Source organism: Macaca fascicularis, chromosome 11 (genome assembly GCF_037993035.2).
Source record: "Macaca fascicularis isolate 582-1 chromosome 11, T2T-MFA8v1.1".
Lineage (NCBI taxonomy): Eukaryota > Metazoa > Chordata > Mammalia > Primates > Cercopithecidae > Macaca > Macaca fascicularis.
The window spans coordinates 74,159,001-74,175,871 of NC_088385.1; the positions used below are offsets into that span (position 1 = coordinate 74,159,001).

A 16,871-nucleotide genomic window follows, 5' to 3' on the forward strand; every position below is an offset into this window, starting at 1 on the left:
ATTAATAAAGAAAATGTTTTTTCAGTCATATTAGTATGCATAGATAAACATAGTTTTCCTCTTCAGCAACTGGGATTATCCCAGCAGTAACTTCAGTCTTACTGGCTAGGTCCAACCGGGGTTTTGTCCAGAGGATGTGCTAGATAATGGTGGGATGTTCTCCAGAGCAGCTAAAAGCACATGCAGTTTGTGGTGAATGCAATTTCAGGGAACCAAGGCTTAGTCCCGGAGACACAATAATATCAGGCATTCGACAGAGGAGCAAAGTCAGAGACAGGAGCCGAGAAGCTGAGAGCTGGCGTCATTAGAACAGGCTGGGAAATATGAGTGTGAGGCATGTCTCGGCAGGAAGGTCCAGCATTGGCCAGGGAACAAAGCAGACTTCTTGGCATGCCCTCTCACTGAGGCTGTGTGAACCGCTGGGCAGGCCAGCCTGCTTAAAGGTAAGGGCTTCAAAGCGGGACAGATGCTGGGTGTTACATGGGGTGAAACTCACCATTTGGCTGTTCACTTTATGCATATACTTGCACAATTTCCTGTGTCTCTTCTTAATTGATGAACCCATTTTCTATTCTCAACCTCACACAGTCTCTTACAACTTCCCTTGGACTTTGCTAGTGTATTTTTTCAGTGTCTTCACCCTGGCATACTAATCGGTCCTGCTGTGCTCTGTGCAAAGATCTACAAGTCTTTAGTAGAAAGCCTCAGCAGTGCTAGTTGGCTTGATTATTGAATGTGTTCTTCCTTTCAGGAAGTACAGAGTTACAAATAAATGGTGGGTGTACGAATATGAGGGGAGAGAAAGTGGGGGCATAAATTCAGACCCTTTCCAACAGCATCTCATTGGAGTACTGCAGTGAATTTTAGAGCATATTACTTTAGAGTTAGTGATACACAAAATAGGCTTTGGAGGAAAATGATGGGAACATTTAAAGGATTGAAAAATTGGGACTTATGTCTACGGGTTAAGATAATTAGAAATGGTTGACTTAAAAGTAGAAAAGCCTGAGCGATGAGGTCATATGAGGGAATACAGTGTTGGGGGTGGCCTTTGCAAAAACAGGACACATCTTCTCGGAATATCAATTTAGTCAAATATTCCAGAAGAGAGGCGGAGAGGAAGAAATTATTTTAGTGGGAATCAGTTATAGCTATATCATGGAGCAGAGTGTAAAATGCTCACAAATTGTTAATATAAAATACAAACTTAAAAAAAAAACCTTAAGCTTTTGTCTGAGCTGTTATGGTTTTGGCTCCTGGGTCCTAGATATATAGGTTTAATTTCTCCAGTCCTTAGGAGGCATTTGAGTGTTTAATTACAGTAGGGAGGATGGTGACCAACCTTCTGTGAGCCTGATAGAACTAGAATTATAGGTTACATAGAAAGTTTTAACTTAAATACAAAGGAGGACTTTTATTGAGGGTTATGACAATAAATCAGATGAGCAAAAGGAGTTTAGGAACATTTAGGAGTGTATTCCTTACCTTGGAGAAAAAAGTAACCTGGAGAGCAACTGCTGTGTTACCCTCTAAAGCCTTTGGTGGGCTTCTCTCTCAGGTAGAGTCCTGGCTGGTGCGTGGTTTTTTTCTTCTGATGGTGCTTCTTTGCTAAAGTGGAATCGTGGCTAACAGGCCCCTTGCTGAGGGTCCCGGGGACAGGATTGAGGCAGCTTTTTCCAGAGTGTTTTGTATTTAGACCTATCTGGAAACAAATTTCCAAATTACCACAGTAGAGCCCTGGGTATTTTTATACCAATAAATTCTCTGATTCTATTGACAAGAGAAATACTATGGATTGAAGTGAAAAGTAAATGTCATGTTCCTTCTCAGTCTTATCTTCCAGAAATAACTACCAATAATGCTTTCTTATGTATTCTTCTACAGATTTTCTTTTCTTTTTCTTTCTTTCTTTTTTTTTTTTTGAGATGGAGTCTTGCTCTGTGGCCAGGCTGGAGTGCAGTGACAGGATCTCGGCTCACTGTAACCTCCATCTCCGGGTTCAAGTAATTCTCCTGCCTCAGCCTCCCGAGTAGCTGGGATTACAGGTGCCCGCTACCACACCCGGCTAATGTTTTTGTATTTTTAGTAGAGATGGCGTTTCATGGTGTTAGCCAGGATGGTCTCGATCTCCTGACCTCGTGATCTGCCCGCCTCAACCTCCCAAAGCACTGGGATTACAGGCGTGAGCCACTGCGCCCAGCCTCTTCCACAGATTTTCTATGCATGTACTAGGAGATACATACACACCCATCCATACGCAAACATATACACACATGTGATCATATTATTTACATTTTTTCAACTTTTTCATTTTTAAATGAAAATGCTTTTTTCATTTAAAATGTCTAGAACATTTACCATATAATTTTCCCTTTTATTCTTTCTCTAGCATCAGACATCCGTAGAGAGTTCCATCATGTGGTTGTACATTCGTTTCTCAAACAATCTCATATTGCAGGATATTAAAGTTGTGCGGCAGATGCAGCGAGTTGTCATTTCTAATTCTTTCTGATGAGGAGAACTCCGACTTTGTTCAAGATAGTAATAGTCTCAACTAAACCTATGAGTGTCCCCAGGATCCCACGTAGGTAGGAGTGGCACGTGACACTGTCTGGGCTCAATGGAATCACAGTATTCCATTGTCGCTGGTGAAGGGTGTCCAGGTTCTTGGCATCTTGAACAAAGAATTGGACAAAACACACAAACAAAGCAAGGAAAGAATGAAGCAACAAAAGCAGAGATTTATTGAAAATGGAAGTATACTCCACAGGGTGGGTGCTGGTCGAGCATAGGGGCTCAAAAGCCTGGTTACAGAATTGTCTGGGGTTAAAATACCCTCTAGAGGTTTCCCACTGGTTACTTGGTGTACACCCTATGTAAATGAAGTGTGGCCCACAATCAGAGGCTAAAGAGAAGTTACAAAAGTTATAGTCCTGTGCTTTCTGTAACCAATCAGAGATATGTTCAATTTTCCATCTGCCAGGCAGAAAAAGTGGGTGGAGGGTTTACGAAGGGAGTAGCCTTCTGCACTTTTGTTTCTTAGTTGTGGAAAGTTGAGGTTTTCCTTTTGACTTAGTCCCAAATCGATCTTAGGTCCCCTGCCTCCAGATCCTGTTCTCCTGCCTCACCATTGTATGGGCACATCATAATTTAGCCAGTCAGGGAAAGCAGACTAAGTTTGAACATGGAGGTTGTTTTTAAATGGTTGCTATTATAAAATAAGCTTCAATCATAGTTCATCTGCTTGATTCTTTCCTTAGATAAAATAATCGAGTTTGTGTGGTGGAATTTTGAGCAGAGGCTGGTGGGCAGGGAAGGTGTTTTGGGGTGGGGAGCTGCCATCTTTTTAGTCTGTGTGTTCTGCGGGCTTATCCTCCAGGATTTTGTTGGAAATATACGTTGACTCAGTGGTACATCATGCCTTGCCAATGCAATTTTTGCAGTTTATCGTACCTTCATTTTCTTGATGGCCTCTCCTTAGTCCCTTCCTTGCCTTCCTGCTTCTGGCATCTATGGCCAGAGGTCAGCTTCCAGTCAGTGTCTATGAGAGTCTGGATGTTACTGCCATTTGCATTCTGCCTGGCTCTGCTCTGATGATTTCAGCATGACCGGGTTAAAAGAGAAGAATGAGGAAAGTCAGTCCCTCTCGTGGGGAGGAAGTTCATCCAGGCTGCAGACAAATTTATTCTGTTGCATCTTGATATCCAAGGTGAAAGAAATTGAGGTTACACATCACAGGTAGACAGAAAGCAGAATTCTAAAATATTCCTATCCAATTTCACTTTGTTGAAAATATGTTGCAGCGTAGATATGGACAGCAGTGATAATCAAAATACCTAACAATTAGAAGATGTGGATACCACTTATCAGAATGGATGCTGGCATTAAATAACCAGCATGGCTGTACCAGTGTGAACCAACTGAATATCAGCGGTGGTGCAGGAAAATAGGATTTTCCTTCCTTTTATCCTCAGGAACTAAATTATGAAATCCTTGCCAGCTGGACTTCATCTCAGCAGTTTATTATCTCTCCCAAACAGTTTGTGAAAACTAATCTTCCTAAATTCCCCCTTAAAAGAATATCTCTTTGATTAAATCATCAATGGATATTTATTTTTTAAAGGTCCACAATTAACATGGATGTATTGGTCAGAACTCTTTGGGTTGTAAGTGGCACAGCCCAATTAAGACTATATTAAACACAATGGGAGGTTTTTAGTTTCTGTTACTGGGAAGCCCAGGATGGAAGACTTCAGGCATATTTGGATTCAAGCTCAAAGTTATAGTTAAGACTCCTTAATAATTATCTTCGTCCCTCTTTATATGCTACTGGCATTCTCTTCATTGGCAGATCGTGTTCTTCCAATTTGGTGGATAGAGCCATACTCATCGACAAGCAACTTTTGCACTCACCAAGGTTCTGGCACCGAGAAAGGCCCTGAGCACAGACACTTGAGCAAGCCCAGCTCCACTCCTGGAGCCAGACTCCAATCAGCAGAACCTTCCAGCTGACTTACAAGCAAAAATCAATCCCTATAAATAAATAAAAATAAAAATAAATGTTCCAGAGAAAAAAGACTTCACCGCTGAGAAATGCTAGGGCAAGCAAAGTTAAGTAGGCTTTCTTTAGCATTTGACTTTCTAGGCTTTAATGCACCCTTCTGCAATGTGAATCATTAAGGAGAGGATATTGAGTACAGCATTTCAGAAATGTATTTGATCCAGCCAGGCACGGTGGCTCACGCCTGTAATCCCAGCACTTTGGGAGGCTGAGGTGGGCTGATTACCTGAGGTCGGGAGTTCGAGACCAGCCTGACTAACATGGAGAAACCACGTCTCTACTAAAAATACAAAATTAGCTGGGTGTGGTGGCACATGCCTGTAATCTCAGCTACTCAGGGGGCTGAGGCAGGAGAATCGCTTGAACCTGGGAGGCAGAGGTTGCAGTGAGCTGACATCGTGCCATTACACTCTAGCCTTGGCAACGACAGCGAAACTCTGTCTCAAAAAAGAAAAAAAAAAAGAAATAAATTTATTTGATCCTAGAACGTTTTCACCAAGCATGATGTTTTTGGGAATACCATGAGTAAATACTATACACTTCTATTTATGGAATTAGAGTTAGATCTCAGAGTCATGAGATTGTATAAACAAATTCACGTTCACAATACTAGGCAGGAGGTAAATACTGTACTGTCTTTCAGAAGAAGGATTAAACTGAAGGAGTAGTGAATAGAAAGACCTTTATCTAAGTCCGATATAAACTTTGCCAACTTTGTCATCTGGGAACAGATACTCAGCTCCTTAGCATTCTTGAAGCCTCTGTCTAGGAACTGAATCATTCATTTCCATAATTTCAGAGCTAGAAGAGATCAAGAGGTCATCTGGCCCAATTCCCCTTTTCAACGTATGAGGAAATCAAACCAGGGAGATTAGGTACCTTTCCCAGAGCAGGGCTAAGACTTGCTAACATCATCCATTGCTCTTTTCACTATATTAAAATTTCTTCTCTTTCCTGGAAAAAGTTTAATATTCCAGCTGCCTCTAATGCCTGTTTGAGCAAATAGTTAGGGGGGCAAAAGTCCAATGTCCTACTCAGAGCCATTTTGGAATAATCCTCTTAAATTCAACTGGATATCTGCTTCCTTTGAAATTCTGATTAGTCGAGGGTGTTTGATTTTGATAACCCACCAGGGAGGAAATTATGCTCTGAGGTCCAGCAGCTGCCAGAAGCAAGCTGTCAGCTTAATACCAGCTCTCTTTCTCTCCATTTTATCAGCAAAACAGCTGTGAACAAAGGCATGGAGGGTACAACTGGGCGAGGAAACATAACACCACCGAAAGCTGGCATGAGCTCTGTTGCTGGGAGGGTCATGAAATTTTATGATGTTTCTTAATTAGAGTCAAATATAAACATCAAATAAAACCAAATACCCGTGATGTGTGACAATAGGTCATAGATATGGGTTACCAAAGACAAAGCGTTCCTTTGTACCCTTAAAACATCGTTGTTCACTACTCATTTTATACCTATTATGCCATTGAAATGTGATCTGAAAGGGTCTGGTTGAGTTCATAAAATGGAATAATTATTCTCTCATCTCTCTCTCATTGCTCACCCTTATCCTCACATATAAGCCACAGGTAACTCAGTAAATGCTAAGAATGGCATTGGGGCGATACAGTATTCAAATTGACAACAAGGCTCACTACTTATACGCTTTCCATTTATTTATGAGTCACACTGTTTAAGCACCAACTATGTCCCAGGTACTGTGCTGGACTAGAAGGATTTGACATTGAGCAGCAACAAGCCTGGTTGGTCCTTGCTGTCAGGAAGCTAGGAGTCTTGTGTGGGAGACAGACAGTAAGAAAAAAGTTCACAAAAAATACATAAAATTACCAACTGTGATAGATGCTTTGAAAAGAAGGTACATGGTGCTGTGACTGTATAACATGACAATGTGACCTAGACCAGTGCATCTCTAACTCTGTGTGCTGAAGGACCACTTTTCCCTTCAATCTGCCTGGACTGATACTAGCATACAAATTGTGCTACATGTGACTGACCATGTGAGTTTGACAACACCTGAACTGCTCTTTGCCCTGTTCAACAAGGCAAGTCTACTGAACATGTGCTTGGATGTCATGGTAATATTAAAACACTGTAGAACTTTCTAAATGCTTATTTCTCAATTTTAACATTTATCACATTGCAAACAATTTGTAGATTGGCACCGAAGTATGGACTGCACTTCGAGCAGCTCCAACCTAGACTGTCGAATCAAGAAGGTCGTCCTGGAGGAAATGATTTTTGCCTAGTGTTCTGTGATGAATCTATGATCACTATGACCATCATAGATCACCATGATCTATATTAAAGAGCAAATAGGCAAAATCGAGATGGGAAGGAGAATTCCAGGCAAAGAGAATCCAGGAGAAGAGGAGTGTGGCTGGAACATGCAGGTGAGTGGAAGATTAGTCAAGATGAGTTTGAAGGGAAATGCCAGGCCAGGCCTATGTTATCTTTGTGTTTTCTCCATGAAAAAGGACAGGTTTTGGAAGGTTTTAAACAGTGTGATTTTATCAGATTCGAGGTGCTAAGATCACTTTGCTGCAATATGGACAATACACTAAAAGGTGTGTCAGTCTGTTTAGGCAGTTATAACAAAATACCACAGACTGTGTGGCTTATAGACAACAGACATTTATTTCTTACAGTTCTGGAGGCTGTAAAGTCCAAGATCAAGGCACTGGCAAGTTCGGTGTCCGATGAGGTCTGGCTTTATGGTTCACAGATGTGGCCTTCTCGCTGCAACCTCAGGGCTCTCTTTGGGGCCTCTTTTATAAGGGCACTAATCCCAATCATGAGGGTGCCACTCTCATGACCTCGTCACCTCCCAAAGGCCCCACCCCCTAATACTATCACCTTAAGGGTTAGAATTTCAACATATGAATTTTTGTGGGACACAAATATTCAGACCATAGCAGGAGAATAAAAGTGAAAGTAGGGAAACCAGCAAGTAGACTATTGCAGTAGTCCAGGTAACTTGAGCCAAAGGGGCAGTGGATGTGTAAGAAGTGGGAGATTGAGGCTGGGTGCAGTGGCTCATGCCTGTAATCCCAGCACTTTGGGAGGCGAAGGCGGGTGGGTTGCTTGAGCCCAGGAGTTAGAGACCAGCCTGGGCAACATGGAGAAACCCTGTGTCTACAACAAATACAAAAATTAGCCAGGCGTGGTGGTGCCTCCCTGTGGTCCCAGATAGTTGGGAGGCTGGGGTGGGAGGATTGCTGGAGCCCAGGAAGTCAAGGCTGCCATGGGCCGAGGTCGCAGCACGGGAAGTGGGAGATTGAGACTGAGGATGTAGGGTAAGATTTCTGGTGGAGTGGATACAGGGTTGAAGAAGTGGGAAAGACCAAAGAGGACTCTTCTGGTAGCTAATCATCCCAATATTCCACTCTAATGCAGACAAGGAATATTGCTTCCTTTCTGTTCAGGACCAAAGGAGTCCCTTTATTCCTAAGGAAGTTTCCTGGCAGGGAATGGAATTCCATTTCCCAAGTCCTTCAGAGGCTCTGCCAATACTTGTAGATGTGCTTCACAACTGCCATTCTTTCTCCAATTAACGTTCCATTTATGGAACTAAGTGACTTCCCCTTTGAATATACATTCTTCTCTATAGTGTTTCCTCAGTTTTTTTCTTTGAAACCTTATTCTAGAAAATATTAATAGGCACTCAATGAAAAAGGAGTCTCATCAAAGAACATATTCAGGAAATACTGAGCTAAACAAGAGTCACGCTGGTTTTTCTTTCAGTGCATGACTTTTCAGAGCACTTAATATGTGAATGTGCGTCTTCAGTTTCCAAGGGGGGAGAAACAAAATACAGTGTTTTCAAAACTTACTTAATTATGGGTTCCTTTTTGCCAAGATCATCTACCAGGCTAGAGTTCTATGAAACTTCTTTGGGAAAGGATGGTGCCTGGTGACTAGAGCAGTCCCTTGTTCAGCACTGGAAGCTTGGTTCTGCTTCACATATTGGGTTCACTGGTTTATGACAGGACAATCTAGTTCCATTCCCTAAGGCACTTTTACTGAAAGGCTGAGTCAGTTTTTTGCAATCAGCAATGACACTCCCTTCTAGCTCTGTGCTGAGAATCGCTGTTCTAGCTCTAAGTGTTGGCCTGGGGGCAGCATCCTGTGTCTGTCTGGGGGCAATGTGCCACACTCAGGCAATACATGGGAAAGGAGGACCTGGAGTACTGCCTCGATGGACTTGAGTGACGTTGGTGTAACAGCTGTCCATTTTCCATTTTCGCTGACTGGGAAACAGCAGCAGTTATAAATGACAGCTATGTCTGCAGAGGCTGACCTTCTCTTCATCCTCCCTTCTCTCTGGCTTTTGAGGGTAACCAGGGGAGCAGCAAAGACCAGCGTTTTCTTTACTGGTAAATGGGTGTCATTCATCAGCAGGTGTTACAGATCCGTGCCTCTCGGACTTGAAGGTGCACGGGAATTCCCTGGGGATCATGGTAAATGCAGATTTCTGGGCCTTACTTCTAGAAATCCTTATTTGGCAGATCTGGAATGAGACATTGTCATCTGTAGTTATTTTTATCTTTATGCCTTTACTCCTATATACTTGAGTTCATTTCCCAAAAATAAGAACTATTTTCTTACATAATCACAGTACAATGATCAAAATTGGTAAATGAACCTTGTTATGACAGTGTTATCTAAATCTACAGATCTTATTCTAATCTCTCTAATTGTCCCAATCATTTACTTTCTAGCAAACCCTCCCTGAAAAAAAAAGCTCTGACTCAGGCCAAAGGGACCAGATGTTCCATGTTATTAAATTAGCCCAGGTCTAAGACAATAGGAAGCAATGGAATATGGTGGAAACGGTAGCTAACTTGGGTGAATCCCCTGCCTAAAGACATTTACTCTGAAATTTCTTAAACACAATACCAGCCTATGTTGTGGTCTCGCATGCACCCCACCTTCAGCTTCTCTGCGCCTGGCCCATACCTGCTACTATATCTTTGCAGGTTTTTTTTGTTGTTGTTGAGACGGAGTCTTGCTCTGTTCCTAGGCTGGAGTGCAGTGGCCGGATCTCAGTTCACTGCAAGCTCCGCCTGCCGGGTTTACGCCATTCTCCTGCCTCAGCCTCCCGAGTAGCTGGGACTACAGGCGCCCGCCACCTCGCCCGGCTAGTTTTTTATATTTTTTAGTAGAGACGGGGTTTCACCAATTTAGCCAGGATGGTCTCGATCGCCTGACCTCGTGATCCGCCCGACTTGGCCTCCCAAAGTGCTGGGATTACAGGCTTGAGCCACCGCGCCCGGCCTATATCTTTGCAGTTTGAGGCTTCCTGAGCTACGTGATTTCCCTGTCCACAACTCTCTCACTCCCCTAACAGAATACCCCCCTGTGCCAGGCATCACAACCATTATGCCTACGGGTCAGTTATTATGCCCATGAGGCAATCTTTGATCCATTCAGACAAATGGATAAATGCTAGTTAGAAATGCCAGGTGGGCTTGTGAGTTTTTAAGCTTGTTAAACACAGGATGCTGCAATGCGGTTGAAGTGGTTGGTGTCAAGAAACACTCCATTAAAACTAAGGAGGTGGTTCTGGTAGCTGGTGGGAATCAGGTGTCATCCCAGTCATTCCATGTTTCTGAGGAAAACAGCAGCCAATAGCAACACAATAAAGTTTTGATCAGATGCAACTAGAAGAAATTGCCTTCCTTCAGAAAGGCATTCTCTTCCCTCGTGTTTTGAGGAAGTTGGCTATGCAGAAGACAAAAGCCTGACTTTTCTGCTTACTGGAACGTGGACCATTAAAGCCACGTTGCTAGCACTCCCATTGATTTGGTGATTTAACTCCGAGAGTAACCTTACTTTTAATTTCTTGGAGGGCGTCTCCCCCATGGCTTCCAAGTAACAGCTAAGGTTCCCAATTAATCAAAATAACTTCCTTGTCACCTTTGCTCCCTTTCCCTGATATCGTCTTAACACCAGGCAATGGTTCTGGAAAACAAAAGACATCTTTGGTATTAATTATGCGTGTGGCAGTGGAGGGTGGCTTCTAGAATGTATGCACATTTAGGAAAATGGTTTGATTATTTAAAACTGTGTTCCTTCTATGTAATGATTCCCAGGCATCGAATCAATGCCAGGGCACTAATTGGATTAGAACTTTATTGAAGAGACATCTAGTGGGGCTGAGGCAGAAAATTGTCACTGAATTCTGCATCACTGGGGCTGGAGGATTGAGTGCCAATAGGGACCTCTAGTGTTCTGCAAAGGTTCAGACTTGATAATGCGAAGATTGTTTAGATGACTTTTCCTATTTTCCATGTGTCAAACGGGAGTATGCTTTTATTCAAAACTTGCCATTCTCTCTATGAAGTAAAGAGGCATAGCCTATTCATAGTTTCTGTCTAGGTATTTTTAAGTCGATGAATTTAAATAAAGACAATGTTTTCCGTGGAGCACCAGGATATACTGTTTCCATAGGCCTATAATACCAGATCTTATTTACTGTGCTTTCTGCAGATTGGCACCAGACTCAGCACTGCACGTGAGTTGCTTCTCTTTTTTTTTTTTTTGAAATGGAGTTTCGCTCTTGTTGCCCAGGCTGGAGTGTAATGGCGCAATGTTGGCTGACTGCGATCTCTGCCTCCAGGGTTCAAGTGATTCTCTTGCCTCAACCTCCCTAATAGCTGGCATTACAGGTGAATGCCACCACGCCCAACTAATTTTTGTATTTTCAGTAGAGACAAGATTTCGCCACGTTGGCCAGGCTAGTCTTGAACTCCTGACCTCAGGTGATCCACCCGACTCAGCCTTCCAGAGTGCTGGGATTACAGGAGTGAGCCACCGTGCCCGTCCAGGTTGCTTCTTTTAACCATTATTAATTGTACTATTATTTTTCATTTTTCCAGTGAAGACACTGAGACAAATGAAGGTGAAGTTACCAAGTGTAGGTAATTCTTCAGTGGTAGGGCCGGTGCTTGGTCTCATATCTCCCTTAATTCCAAAGCCTGTTTTCTGACCTGGCAAACTTTTAGCATAAATCTGAAGGGTAGACTAAAAGGTCACCCTTCTCCCTTCCCTGCTTCTCTCCCTTTTTTTCCTCCTTCTCTTTCTTCTTTCCTCCCTCCTTTTCCTTCTAGTTTGCTCCTAAAGGGAAACTTTTTCTTCCTTCCCGTTTTTTCTTTATTCTCCCAAACTAGCAAATTTATCCATTTTCCATCAGAAGCTTGGTGACATTTGCAGAGGGAGAGGATTCTTTTTTTTTTGCCAGGGTTACACTCAGAATGGCATTTTGACAACTGCCAGGAATTGGCATGTTTTGTCTTGACATTGCTAAATAATCTCCCACATGAAATCGAAGCAGATATTTCATATGTCACTGCTGGGTAATGGCTTTTCTTGGGTTGTATCCAATCCAGGGAATTGGCATTGTTTTATTTCCCTGATGAAAACTGTTATTTGGCCCTTTCTAGCTCTTAAATTATTCTATCTTAGAATTTCTATCTGAGCTGAAGAGGTAAATCTGTTTTAAAGAGCAGGTACTTTTTGCTAAAACAGAGGCATTGAGGTGAAGTGAATCATTCATTAGAAGTTGAACATTTGGAAGTCTTTAAACTTAATACAGTGCCTGGAATCTCACGGCTTCCTCAATCGTGAATTTTTTTTTTTTTTTTTTTTTTTTGCTTTGTTTTGTTTCAGTTTTGAATGAAACCTAGGAGGAAGCTTTTTAGGCCTTTTGTTCAAAAACATATGATTAGGGCCGGGCGCAGTGGCTCACACCTGTAATCCTAGCACTTTGGGAGGCCAAAGGGGGTGGATCACAAGGTCAAGAGCTTGAGACCAGCCTGGCCAACATGATGAAATCCCGTCTCTACTAAAAACACAAAAATTAGCTGGGCGTGGTGATGTGTGCCTGTAATACTACTTACTCGGGAGGCTGAGGCAGGAGAATCACTTGAACCTGGGAGGCAGAGATTGCAGTGAGCTGAGATCATGCCACTGCACTCAGCCTGGGCAACAGAGCAAGACTCCGTCCAAATGAAACAAAACAAAACAAACGAACAACAACAACAAACATACGATTAGGCCATATATGGGCAGGTTGTGATTTGGGTGGTTGAGGGGACACTCCACACAGATCTTGATCTGACGGCATAAGCAACTCTTCTGTCTGCCTAGCATCTTTCTGTTGGAAATCCCAGCCTCTCGTGTCTGTGGAGTGGTCACACACATGGCCATTTTCCCAGACAACTGAGCATTTGAGCCAGATTGGACAATCATGCCTCATCCTCCCCAGTATAGTGATGTGTCCTGTAGTGGGCATCTAATCCAAGCAGAGGCACTCAGTGTCATTTCAGAGTCATTGATACGGGGCTGCACTGAGAGAGTCATTCTGAAGATTGCAGAATCAAAGAACCATTTAAACATGAAGCTGCAGAGATAATTTGTGCTGCCCAGTGTAGAAACTTTGTTTAGGGAGGAGGGAAGCAGAGCCTGAAGACGAAGGTAGAGCAAGTGCATCTTAAGGACATCATCTGATGTCCTGGATCCAGCCATACCTGAAGTAGAAACCAACTTTTCAACTTTTCAGTTGTAAGAGCCAGTACATTCCCCTTTGTGTTAAATTAGTTTGAGTTGAGTTTTCGTCACTTGAAATTGGAAGTGTCCTGACGAATACAACAACATATGTAGAAATTTCTGGTTGAACAAACAGGAAGTGAAGAAATAGGATTCATTCACCCTTGATATTGATCCTCTTCCAGGGAGGATCTCATGAAGGCCAGTAAATTGTCTCCTGGTATCAACTGTGCATGAATCAAGAATTCTTTTTGTTCCTGCTTTTCCGCCAATGTGAAATCCATATGAAGTAACTGAAAGTTGCCTAGTCAGTCTTTTGATTCTTCTCCATCACCTGCTGCAGGTCACTTCCATATAACTAAGGACGGAGTCATTCCGATCACAACTTTTAATAAGAGTTAGTACTTTGGGAGGCTGAGGTGGGCTGAGATTGGGTAATCTGAGGTAATCTGATTGGGATTGGGAGTTCAAGCCCAGCCTGGGCAACATGGTGAGACCCTGTCTCTGCAAAAAATAGAAAAACTAGCTGGGTGTGGTGGCGCATTCCTGTAAACTCAGCTACTTGGGAGGCTGAGATGGGAGGGTGGCTTGAGCATGGAAGGTCGAGGCTGCAATGAGGTGTAATTGTGCCATTGCGCTTCAGCCTGGGTGACAGAGTGAGACCCTGTCTCAATAAATAAATAAATACATACATACATAAACAAACAAACAAATTTTAGTGATATTGAGTTCTTTGAAATTGAATTGCACTGCACTGGTTCCCATACTATTTACCACCAAGAACAAGAACAACTTTTATTTTTTTCTATGTGAAAGATTTTCTTTACAAAAGCATCACAGTTGCTAAATAATAAAGACTTTATTTATATTTGTATGTAATATAATATTTATGTATTATTTGTTTCTGCCATAGGAAGTAAATAAACACATATATAGGAACTGCTTAACATTTGCTAAAAACAGCTTTCTACACAGAACTGATATAATCCCTGCTATGAACAGCAATCTTTAGAATAATGTTATAGTTTCTGTTAGGATTTTTGCAATATTGTATATATTGTAAATATAAATATATTGTAAATATTGCACATGAAATATATATGTATATATACAACTCTCTCTTTGGAGACCCTAAACTGGGCACATCTGACCGATTAAACACTGCTATTATGTTAATTACTAAGAAGATAAAATGACATAGACCCTGTTGTAATGGAATTTATAATTCAGTTTATAGGGGAAAAAGTAACCCTTTTTCCTCTACCCTTTTAGGTTCACTGGAGCACTGCAAATTAGACTGACAAAAGACAGATTATCGGGAGAAAAAAATACAAAGAAGCTAATAGGCTGAAGAGTTTATATACCATTTTAAACAAAGAATGATAAACTGTGGAGACTTGACAGGAAAAAAAAAAAAAGGGTTTGAGGCTTTCCAGAGCAGTCCACTACGGGAAGGTAAGTATATGGGGAGCTTCATGGAAGCCAGGGGCTGTCTTGGCAAGGTGTGTGTGTTCAGGTCCATCTCAGCGGTAACTTTCTGTCTTCTTCATGGCCTTAACAATTCCCTTGGAGAGGCAATTTATGGCAGTCCTCATTTCCCAGGAATTTCTGATTTTAGTCAGATTTTTTAAGAAAGAGAAGCTCTTGGAAGACTTCTTTCTGCATCTGTCGGATCTCAAAATAGTCCCATGCCAAAGTGGCATATTTTGGGGTGGCATATTTACCAATCCCCTTCAAGTTTCATTCATCCCTTCACCAAAAATTTACCCACTGCTTATCAGCCAAAATTCATTGAGATACAAAGTTGACTGACACGTGGCTTCTGCTCTCAAGGAACTTACAACTTGATCCACAAGGCACTTGCATTTCTGAAAGTAATGCAACTCTCAGGCTGTTATAACTAAATGCTGTAATAAGGTAGTATGTATCTTATGCATTAGAATAATTAGGTTTCCATGGGAACACTGCTATAGCCCCTGGTCAGCCTGCTGTGCTCAGTTACTCCTGGCTCTTGTGACAATAGAGGTAAAGGTGACACAGTATATCCACAGAGTGATCACCATTACTCAGCAGCAACAGGACTAGCATGTGTTATGGACCTGTGGGGAAGGAACTGAGATATGGCAAGAACCAGAATGTTACATACAGGAGGCATGGTTTGTCACAGGCTGTTTTTTAAATGATACAAATTAGTTATGCTGGATTTTCAGGGTGATACGGTTGGCGTTAGATGAGGCTGGGTAGGGCTCCACTCGGAACTTGTTACTGGAAAGGGGTCCTGATCCAGACCCCAAGAGAGGGTTCTTGGATCTTGCGCAAGAAAGAAGTCAGGGTGAGTCCATAGAGTAAAATGAAAGCAAGTTTATTAGGAAAGTAAAGGAATGAAAGAATGGCTACTCCACAGGCAGAGCAGCCAGGCTGGTTGCCCATTTTTAAGGTTATTTCTTGATCATATGCTAAATAAAGGTTGGAGTGTTCATGCCTCCTCCTTTTACCCACGTAGGGTAACTTTCGGTCATTGCCATGGCATTTGTAAGGTGTCATGGCGCTGGTGGGAGTGTAGCAGTGAGGTTGACCAGAGATCACTCTCCTCTCTTGGTTTTGGTGGGTTTTAACTGGCTTCTTTACTGCAATCTGTTTTATCAACAAGGTTTTTATACCTGTATCTTGTGCCAACCTCCTGTCTCATTCTGTGACTTAGAATGCCTTAACCTCTTGGGAATGCTGCCCATCAGGTCTCAGCCTCATTTTACCCAGCCCCTATTCAAGATGGAGTTGCTCTGGTTCGAACACCTCTGACAAACTCACCATAACCTTGTGGAACTTGTTAAAATAACTTAATAAGAGGTCATTAGGCTGGGATGATTCTATCGCCCTGCATTCCTATGTAAAGAAATTGAAACTTCAGCTCAGCCCATCACAAGCCAACTGAGCATTATATTACCAGGGACTTTCTGCTGAGATAATCCAAATAAGGCAATATCTGATCTGAACCAATTAAATATTTTCTTTGCCTCACTTTTGCATTCAGCCTATAATAGCTTTTCTCTTGCACTTCTTTGGCAGGGCCCTGACCACTTCTGGTTTGGAGCTGCCCTGTGTGTGAATTGCTGTCTTCTCAAATAAACTCTTAATATTTTAATATGCCTGTTTGTTTTTTAACAGATCTCACTCTGGACGATTAAACACCAATACCACCAACCTGAGTAGGCCTTCCAGGAAATACCGGGGACACTAAGAAGCCACACCCACTGAACCATTCTATGATCACTCAGCATTTGAAGCAAATTGGAAAGGTGAAAAAGCTCGATAAGTGGGTGCTTCATGAGCTGACCGAAAGTAAAAAAAAAATTGTCATTTTGAAGTGTCATCTTCTCTTACTCTATGCAACAACAATGAACCACTTCTTGATTGGATTGTGATGTGCGAGGAAAAGTGGATTTTATGTAACAACTGGTGATGACCAGCTCAGTGGTTGGACCAAGAAGAAGCTCCAAAGCACTTCCCAAAGCCAAACTTGCATCAAAAAAAGGTCATGGTCACTGCTTGGTGGTCTACTGCCAGTCTGATCCACTACAGCTTTCCGAATCCCTGGGAAACCATTACGGCTGAGAAGTATGCTCAGCAAACCAATGAGATGCACGGAAAACTGCAGTGCCTGCAGCCGGCATTGGTCACCAGGAAGGGCCCAATTCTTCTCCACTGCAATGTCCGACTGCACATCACAACCAACGCTTCAGAAGTTGAA

The 16,871-nt window shown here is 42.3% G+C and overlaps 1 long non-coding RNA gene across 1 annotated transcript; it reads left to right on the forward strand.

The window, feature by feature from the left end:
- The first annotated feature begins 245 nt into the window (after window positions 1-245).
- LOC135966101 (uncharacterized) lies at window positions 246-16,474 on the forward strand. The gene is made up of 4 exons (XR_010579204.2): window positions 246-443; window positions 6,731-6,966; window positions 14,396-14,578; window positions 16,289-16,474. It is a non-coding gene; the product is annotated as an uncharacterized lncRNA (long non-coding RNA).
- The last annotated feature ends 397 nt before the right edge of the window (window positions 16,475-16,871 follow it).